Here is an 8,489-nt window from a genome sequence, read left to right as displayed (position 1 = left end):
CCTGCTTCTCCCTCCATTAGACCTGGCAGCATCTGAGGGCTCCACCCAAGGCCAAAGGCGGCTGCTAAGGGCAGAAGAGCGGGCTGTGACCGGAAGCTTGGGGTTGACACTGGGTTTGGGATACCGTACGTTACAACAACCTTTTAGTAAACAATGGTTGTAAATACTTCTAATTGTTATAAATATATCCGGTTTTTATATTTTATCCACAATAAGTTGCTTTTTAGTTGTGTTTCGATTATTAATGCAGGATTCAGGTTAACATTGTAACATATTTTGCAAATTAAGCATTATAATGAACTTGACTTACTTATGTCTTTCAGATTTTGCACAGGTCATCACTACATGCAAGGCTCTTCTGTCTGCCCATAACTTCTCATTTAATTCCCACATTTGTCCAACATTTCACATGCAGATATATATTTATATATATATAAAGGAAAAAATAGCTGCACTCACTTACTGGAGGAAAAACCCTGGGTGCACACTGCAGAAAAGTCATATAGAATATCATGTAAAGCAAGGCACTCACAGGACTTTAAAATATGGTGAAAAAGAGATACATTTTGTTTATTATTCCAACGTTTCGGTTCTCCTTGAGACCTATGTCAAGGTAAATAAGAGTGAAAAAATTCAAACCTTATTATACTCCTCTCAAAGAAAACCAAAACATTGTAGTAATAAAAAAAACCATCTCTTTTTCACCATATTTTAAAGTCCTGTGAGTGACTTGCTCAGATATATTCTCTCTATGATATATATACATCCACAATATATAGTATATTGAGTTTTCCTATCCCATATTGGTGCAGCATCAAGAGAGAGCTGAAAATGCAACATAAACTGTAGCTCAAGATATATAGCAGATATATATAACAGAGCTCTGTGCAGTAAAACAATGGTTAAGAATGAAGACATAAATATTAGATTACTGTAAAAACAACAAATACATTAATATTAGATCAGGTTGAAAATGGATGTTAATGTGATCTCTTTCTGTGCTCTGTTCTAATTATTTGTATCCTGATATGGAAGAAGCATGTTCATCCTGCCATTTTCAAGCATCATTTGTCGAGTGAAGATACCTCATTCATTCAAGAATAGAACAACACCACCCTTTGCACTGCTGCTCAGCTGTGACTGCAAGAAATCCACTGTGATGAACTATCATACTCAGCCAATTAGTGCCCCTCCCTAATGTCTCTTGGGCACAACAATATCTTCCAGTAATCAATAGCAACTACCATTTAGGATGTAATGATGCTTAGTATCTGATGCAGCTACTGTGTGGTTATACAGAGGATGCAACAGGATGGGTGCATGTTGTGGATGAGCTCTCTTTCTGTGCTTTAAGAAGAGAGACTGTCATACTCCAAAGTGCTGCAGGAAAAAAGAGGTAAGCTGCTACACCATTAGATTGTGTACCTTTAATCCGTTTGGTAACTATATAAACATATACATATAAAAATGATGCAAACATTTCCATTTACTGTAAAAGCAATTGGCTCATCAGTTTGTTTATTTATTTTTTTACTTAGGTTATACCAGGGATGCATTATAGGTACATGTGGTGCTTGAATAGGGTGTGCTTGTATAGGAGATAAATAATCTTTGAGAAGTTATTCGTATTTTGCTTTAACATACAATGTTTCTTTTGTATGCTTTTTTCGACAATGTGAATATAAGAGCTATAGAGCTTTTATTAGTGAAAAGAAAAACATACTCTTTGTTTGTATTGCAATACAGCTTTTAGTTGACACATGATTTCCTGGAGGCAGATACAAATGGAATGGAAAAAACAATGTATTACTTATTTTCTTTACACAACTTCTTGTAAAATGTTTTAGAATCAAAGAATGCATCCTATATTATTTTGATATTGATAATTTGTCATTCTGGGAGAACAGCTAATGCAAAATGACATAAAAAGAGAAAATATGTTTGCAAAATCAACACACAAATATATGAAGAGATCCAAGAAAGATTTTTTTAAATCTTTGTCTGCTAGCTTCAGTAATTATCGTTGCTGCTTTTAATGTACTGTACATGTACATTGATATGACTGTCTGCATCTCAGCAGTTATATGGGACCTGTCATCCAGACCTAAAAAGCTGAATACCAAAAGTAATTTTCAAATTAAACATGAAACCTGAATTATTTTTTTAATTAAAACACCCATTATAAACTGGTCTCAGCTATCAGTCATGTATTGTCCATCCAGTGTCGGACTGGGGCACCTGGGGCCCACCAGAGAACCTGATCTGAAGGGCCCCTCCATATACTTACGAAAACCCTCAAGTGAAAAAAAAGGAAATGCATACTAAAGTGAACATTTTTATTTATATACTATTAAATAACATCAAGTTGCCATAAATATTAAATAACCTTATTACCGAAAAAGAACAAAGTTGTTTTATAAGAAATATAATTAAAGCACTGCACATGCAGTATAAATGTGTAGAAATCTTAGTCACCTAGAACACACATAATCACACAGAACAGAGCAACCAATCTCAAATTAGTAATTTCTGCAAGAGGGAAGATGATTTTGCAAAGTTATCAATTATATCATCATAAATTAAATTATTTGCAATGTCCCTCTCAATGTTAAGCAGCAGAAACGATTCTAGCAACTCCTGTCCAATCATAGATCTTAAACGGGTTTTTACTATTTTCAGCTTAGAGAACACTCTTTCACATGACACCTGAGTGCAAGCCAAAGTTAGTAGTGTTTTATACACAGCAAAGAGGTTTGTGTATGCAGAAGAGTGTAAGTTGTGGTCTTAGAGAAGCCTGTAGCAACAGGTCAGACAGTTTTCACACACACTCTTTTTTAAGTCACTGGCTATTTCCTCCTCCTCATCACTTTCCTCTATAGTGACATTGGCTGTTTGAGGAAGGCTGGGTTTTTTTAGCAGTGGGTAGTTGTCTTTAAAGTTCAAAAGCTCAGATTTTAACTGAACAGTATCCACACCAGCCAAATCAGCAACTGTATGTAAGGATTCTCCTGGAATGTCCTCTTCCCTGATGTTGCTAAACTGCCTAGGGTCTAGAAATGCAAGATCTTGTATGAGCTTTTCATTTTTGGAGAATTTTTGGTCAATGCTGTTTACAGCCTGATCTATGACTGCATAATATGTCTGGACCTCAAATTCTTTCAGAGGATCTACAAGAGGCTCATCTGCAGCCAACTCCCCAGGCATCCTTTTTTTCCTTGCTATTCTTTTATGTGGGAGACTCTTCTCTAGCTCAGCACTGACAGACATCTCATCAAGGGAATGGTCTATCTTTTCAATAAAAGCATTTGCCAGACTCACAAGCTTCGGAAATGATGTTCTCAGTTTCTGAAATTGGCTTTTAGCCATTTCAACCATTCTCCAAGCTTGCAAAATGTCCAGCCCACTAGTCTGAAGGTAATCTGATACAGGTGTGGCTATGTCAAAAATTTGCATGAAGAGAAAAGAAACAAGCAATGTTTCATATCTTGTCCAACCATGAATTAGATATTTTGCCTCACTGACCACTTTGCTGTCAAACTGGGTGGACAAAGAAATGTGCTCAAGACAGCAAATCAGTGCACTGTACAACTCTTTTGACTGATCAGTGCAGGAACCAAAAATAGTACTGAGTGCTCTGGGCTTACTCCACCATCGGGTGGCACCAATTTTTTTTAGTCTGGAAAGTTTTTCCTGCCCTTGACGCAGGGAAGAAACTTGTTCTGTCCACACAGACATCCTCTTGTACGACTCAGAGAAAAAACATGCAGTCTTCTCTAAAAGGCCAAACAGTGATTTTACAGGGATTACACACTGGGTTATATCCACAATTACCAGATTCAGTATATGAGCATAACACCATGTATAAACAGAACTGCAGCTCACATTTCTTATATGGGCCTGAACGCCATTGTAACACCCACTCATATTTGCAGCACCATCAAAAGAGCAACCAATGATGTTACTGACACTCAAAGATACCTTTTCCAGCTGATCTTTGAGAGATAGGTAAAGTGCTTCTCCTGTTGTGCTCTTAACATTTATGAGAGCAATAAGTCTTTCATGTACATCTCTCTCTCTTACATATCTCAGAATGATGCTGCATTGTTCCATCACACCAACATCCTGGGTGCTGTCCATTTCCACACTAAATTTCACTGCATCTTTAACTTCCTGGCTAATTATTTGCTTTACCATCATTCCCATTACAATTATCAAGTTATTTATTGTAGTTTTACTCAGGAAAGTAACTAGGCCTCCTCTCCCTTTGCTCTTGGGATGGTGCTTTTTCCTTTCCTCGCTCATTGCCACTACCTCTTTGACATGATTTTGTAGAACACTGTCATATTTACTAAGAAGTAAAACCAACTCGAGGAAGTTACCATGGTTCAAGTCACTATTTAGTAAGGCATGTGCAGCTTCATCCTTTCCTCTGTAAGCCAGGCCAAGTTTTGCAATATGCTGAATAATGTCAATTAACCTCATTATGACTAAACGATTATGCCTTATTTTTTCCTTTTGTTTGTTAACTAAATTAACATTGATTAGTGTTTCAATGTCGCTTTTCCTTTCTGCTGTCAAATAAGATGTTACTGATGCCTGATGTAGGACAGATTCCTCATGTTCCTTGACTCTTTCATTGACATGCAGTCTATTAACTGGCCAGCCACTAATAAATATACTTCTTCTGTTAGTACAGAAAGCCATGCAGGTTGAGCAGTAAAGTTTTTGGTCATCAACACAAATAGAAAGCCATTTTCTCTGAATTGCACTTCCACCAGGCACTGATCGGAAATATACTTTGTGTGCTTGGAAAGGAAGTGTGTGAGTAGCATCTGAAAGTGGCTGAACTGGGTGTGCTTCCATAAAATGTAATTTAACAGAAAGATTGCAGGTTTGGTCTGGTGCCTTAAATGGATTACACTGAGCATATGTGGAAGTAACTGGGGAGAGCACATTAGGCTCAGCTGAACTTTCTGAATCTGAGTCTTTATCAGATTCTACAGGAATGGTAGGGGAGTCTTTCTGTTCACCTTCCTGTTCTCTTATAAGCCAAGAGGGCCCTTCACATTCCTCCTCAACCCTAGATGATGATGATGCAGCTATTGGTAGTGGGGCATCTTCATGGGTTAAGGCCTGAAGCTCTGCAGAGCTCTGACATGGCCGGCCTTTTGGTTGCCATAGCCTTTGTTGCCCTGGTGCAGTCCCTGCATCCACTAGCCCTTTTCTGGAAGCCTGTAACCTTTTTTCTGAACCTGTTTTATATTTCTTTTTAGAGATGGCTTCCTTGCTTTTATCTTTTGAATCAGTAGCTCTTTTAGAAGACATTGTAGATCTCCTATCAATAAAGAGTGCATTCTGAGTATTAGTATCATTAACCCTAAATAAACCTAAACTTGTAAGTTTGTGCACCATGCCCAAGCTGAAAAACTGTGATACAAGCAAGAGAACATTGAGCTTCAAACGGACACACCATGCACAAAAAAAACATGCCATCATGCTGCAGCATCATGCTTAAAAACATGCCAAAAAGAAGGAATCATACCATGCATTTGGCTTCATAACAACAAATAACAAATATTGTCTTTCTTTCCCTGATAACGTCAGGGTACAATCTGTCTGCCTATCACTGAATAACTTTTTTCACACGAACCAGTCTTACTTACACCAAGCAACTCAATGATTTCAGAATTCTGCAACAAGAATATGTTATATTTAAAAACACAGAACTGTAATTTTATCATCAAGCAAAATCAGTAGCAAGTATGCAATTGCCCAAATAAATGTATATTTAATATATATAAGTTTTGGCATAAACAGATGGCATAAATACATAAACATACATCTAACTATAGATTACAGTAGCCTTGGATATTATAATTGTCCAGGAAACCATCCAAGACCCTCTTAAAGGCATTAACACAATCAGCACAAAATCACAACATCTTTTGACATTCCCCAACCTCACTGTCCTCACTGTGAAGAACCATATGCACTGCTGCAGGTTAAAATTCTGATGGTCAGTTCAGTATTTAGCAGTACTTGCTTGACTTATGGGAATGTGATAGGGCCTACTTGATATTAAGCTCCACTGGGGCAGGGACTTGTGGGAATTTGATAGGGACCTTAGATTGTAAGCTCCACTGGGGCATGGACTTGTGGGAATTTGATAGGGACCTTAGATTGTAAGCTCCACTGGGGCATGGACTTGTGGGAATTTGATAGGGACCTTAGATTGTAAGCTCCAATGGGGCAGGGACTTGTGGGAATTTGATAGGGACCTTAGATTGTAAGCTCCAATGGGGCAGGGACTTGTGGGAATTTGATAGGGACCTTAGATTGTAAGCTCCAATGGGGCAGGGAGTGATGGGAATGTGATAGGGCTGTCTGATGGTAAGCTCCACTGGGGCAGGGACTTGTGGAAATGTGATAGGGACCTTAGATAGTAAGCTCCACGGGGCAGGGAGTGATGGGAATGTGATAGGGCCTTCTGATAGTAAGCTCCACTGGGGCAGGGACTGGTAGGAATGTGATAGGGACTTTACATTGTAAGCTCACTGAGGCAGGAACTGATGTGAATAAGGGACTTTAGATTGTAAGCTCCATGGGCAGGGACTGATCAAAATGTGATAATACCTGGTAGGCAAAACACAACTGAAGCTTGAAAGGTAATTTATTAATTGATTAAAAATTCATGTTATACTGCATTAATCAAGTAAAAAAATCATTGATCATTTCTTTTATTTTATCATTTTTATTTCTTTTATTTTATCGTTTTTATTTCATTTATTTCATAATTTTTATTTTATTTCATTTATGTTATCATTTTTATTTTAACCATTCCCATCCCAGTCAAATAATAATTAATATCTCAGGTTCAACCAGATTAAGCAACTACTGTTGGCAAAGACTGGAGATGGTCAGATTAAAAAAAAAAAAGTTAATGTGGGTTATGAGTCTTATTAACATAGTTCATAGTCCATACACCTCCCTCCCCCCCAACCCCCCAGGGTGGTTAAGGGCAGGCCCCCCACTTAAATTATTTGCTCACCAGCACTGCCACTGTAGTGTATATTCTCCAAAAAAAACTTGCTAGCAGAGGAGACAGGGCAGGGCAGGGGACTGCAATAGTCATCACCAGCCCAACTTGCCCAGCGAGCAGCGAAAGATGCAGGCAGGAGGCAGCCAGGATCGACGGTCCAAGCCAGCAGCAGTATGAGTATGGCTATAGCAGCAGCAGCGCCATTGCGCCAGCACCGCTCGCTCCCTCTCTGAAGCCGGCCGCGTCTCTCTCTCCTCCCCCACGTGAAGGACGTTCCGTGACGTCACATGCGGTCGCACAGCCACAGCACAGGAGCGCAAATACTTAATGGGCGCACGGCACAAGGCAGCTGAGCTGAGTCAGGGAGAAGGTTTGAAAACTCGGTAGTTGACAGGCCAGTAGGAGTAGCGGCAGCGCTGCAGGGCCCATTGCTCCGAAAACAAAAAAATCGGAGCGCTGGCAAAAAAATATTTAAAAAAATTAGAACGTGGTCGTGGGGGCCCACAAGGACTGGGGCCCACCGGGATATTTCCCGGTGTCCCGGTGGGCCAGTCCGACACTGTGTCCATCCTATCTTTATGCCTTAGGCCTTAGAGGCAGGGCAGGCAACTTTCACTTTTCATTCAGTATTTGCTAGATGTTACTGCACTCCCCACATTCCTCCTTCCTCTTACCTTCTTATTGTGTAGCCATTGCATAGACATGGGCACATAAACAAGATTTTGGGATAAAAAAAAGTTTGCCTTAATAACAGCGTCCATAAAATGGTGCTTGCCTGCCTGCTTGCTGTGATTGTGAATAATTTATATATTGTATAGAATAGGAGAAAATAGTAGAGAGACTAAATAGAAGATAAAGAATAACAATTAAGATCACAGAGCAATAGTTTTTGGATGGCAGGGTCAGTGACCCCACCCCCATAGGAAAATTGGAAAGATATAGAAGAGCAAGGTAAATAATTCAAAAACTATTAAAAATTAATAATAAAAACCTACTGCAATGTTGCTAGGAACAGGACATTCTATAACATATTAAAAGTTACATATTAAAACCTAAAGTTAAACCATCCATTAAAGCAGCAAATGAAAATGTATTAATGTTTGCTAAGTTTGTTTTAGGTTTAATAGCTGCCATCAGCACATACTTTATATTTGCCTACTGTAGTAGCAATCATGCTTTTTTTGCTTTGGAATACCAGACCTCTATTAAACTTTACATTATTTGATTTCTCCATATGGGTGTATTTGTAGAAACTGTTGTGTGACCTAATCATATATCATATCAGTAAATCAGGACAGAATAGTTGACGGAACAATACACATTCGTTTATCAGGAAGGTCATCAATTGCCATGAGCCGAAATGTACAGTAACTCTAAAAAGGCAAAATGTTTTTAAAATACAATGCATATGTGAAAACAGAGCTTGCCACAGAGAAATTTTGCAAGAATT

At 38.7% G+C, this 8,489-nt stretch overlaps 1 protein-coding gene across 3 annotated transcripts in view; it reads left to right on the top strand.

Moving 5' to 3' along the window:
• The first annotated feature begins 1,068 nt into the window (after positions 1 to 1,068).
• arhgap22.L (Rho GTPase activating protein 22 L homeolog) overlaps positions 1,069 to 8,489 on the top strand; it is a 61,949-nt gene continuing 54,528 nt past the window's right edge. For all 3 annotated transcript variants that reach the window (XM_041569126.1, XM_041569125.1, XM_041569124.1), the window contains exon 1: positions 1,069 to 1,396. The gene's annotated coding sequence lies outside the window, so the exon portion shown is untranslated. The remainder of the gene's footprint in view (positions 1,397 to 8,489) is intronic.

Source organism: Xenopus laevis, chromosome 7L (assembly GCF_017654675.1).
Source record: "Xenopus laevis strain J_2021 chromosome 7L, Xenopus_laevis_v10.1, whole genome shotgun sequence".
In the NCBI taxonomy this organism is placed as follows: domain Eukaryota; kingdom Metazoa; phylum Chordata; class Amphibia; order Anura; family Pipidae; genus Xenopus; species Xenopus laevis.
The sequence above is the reverse complement of the archived record's forward strand: the minus strand, read 5'-3'. Positions and strand labels throughout refer to the sequence as shown.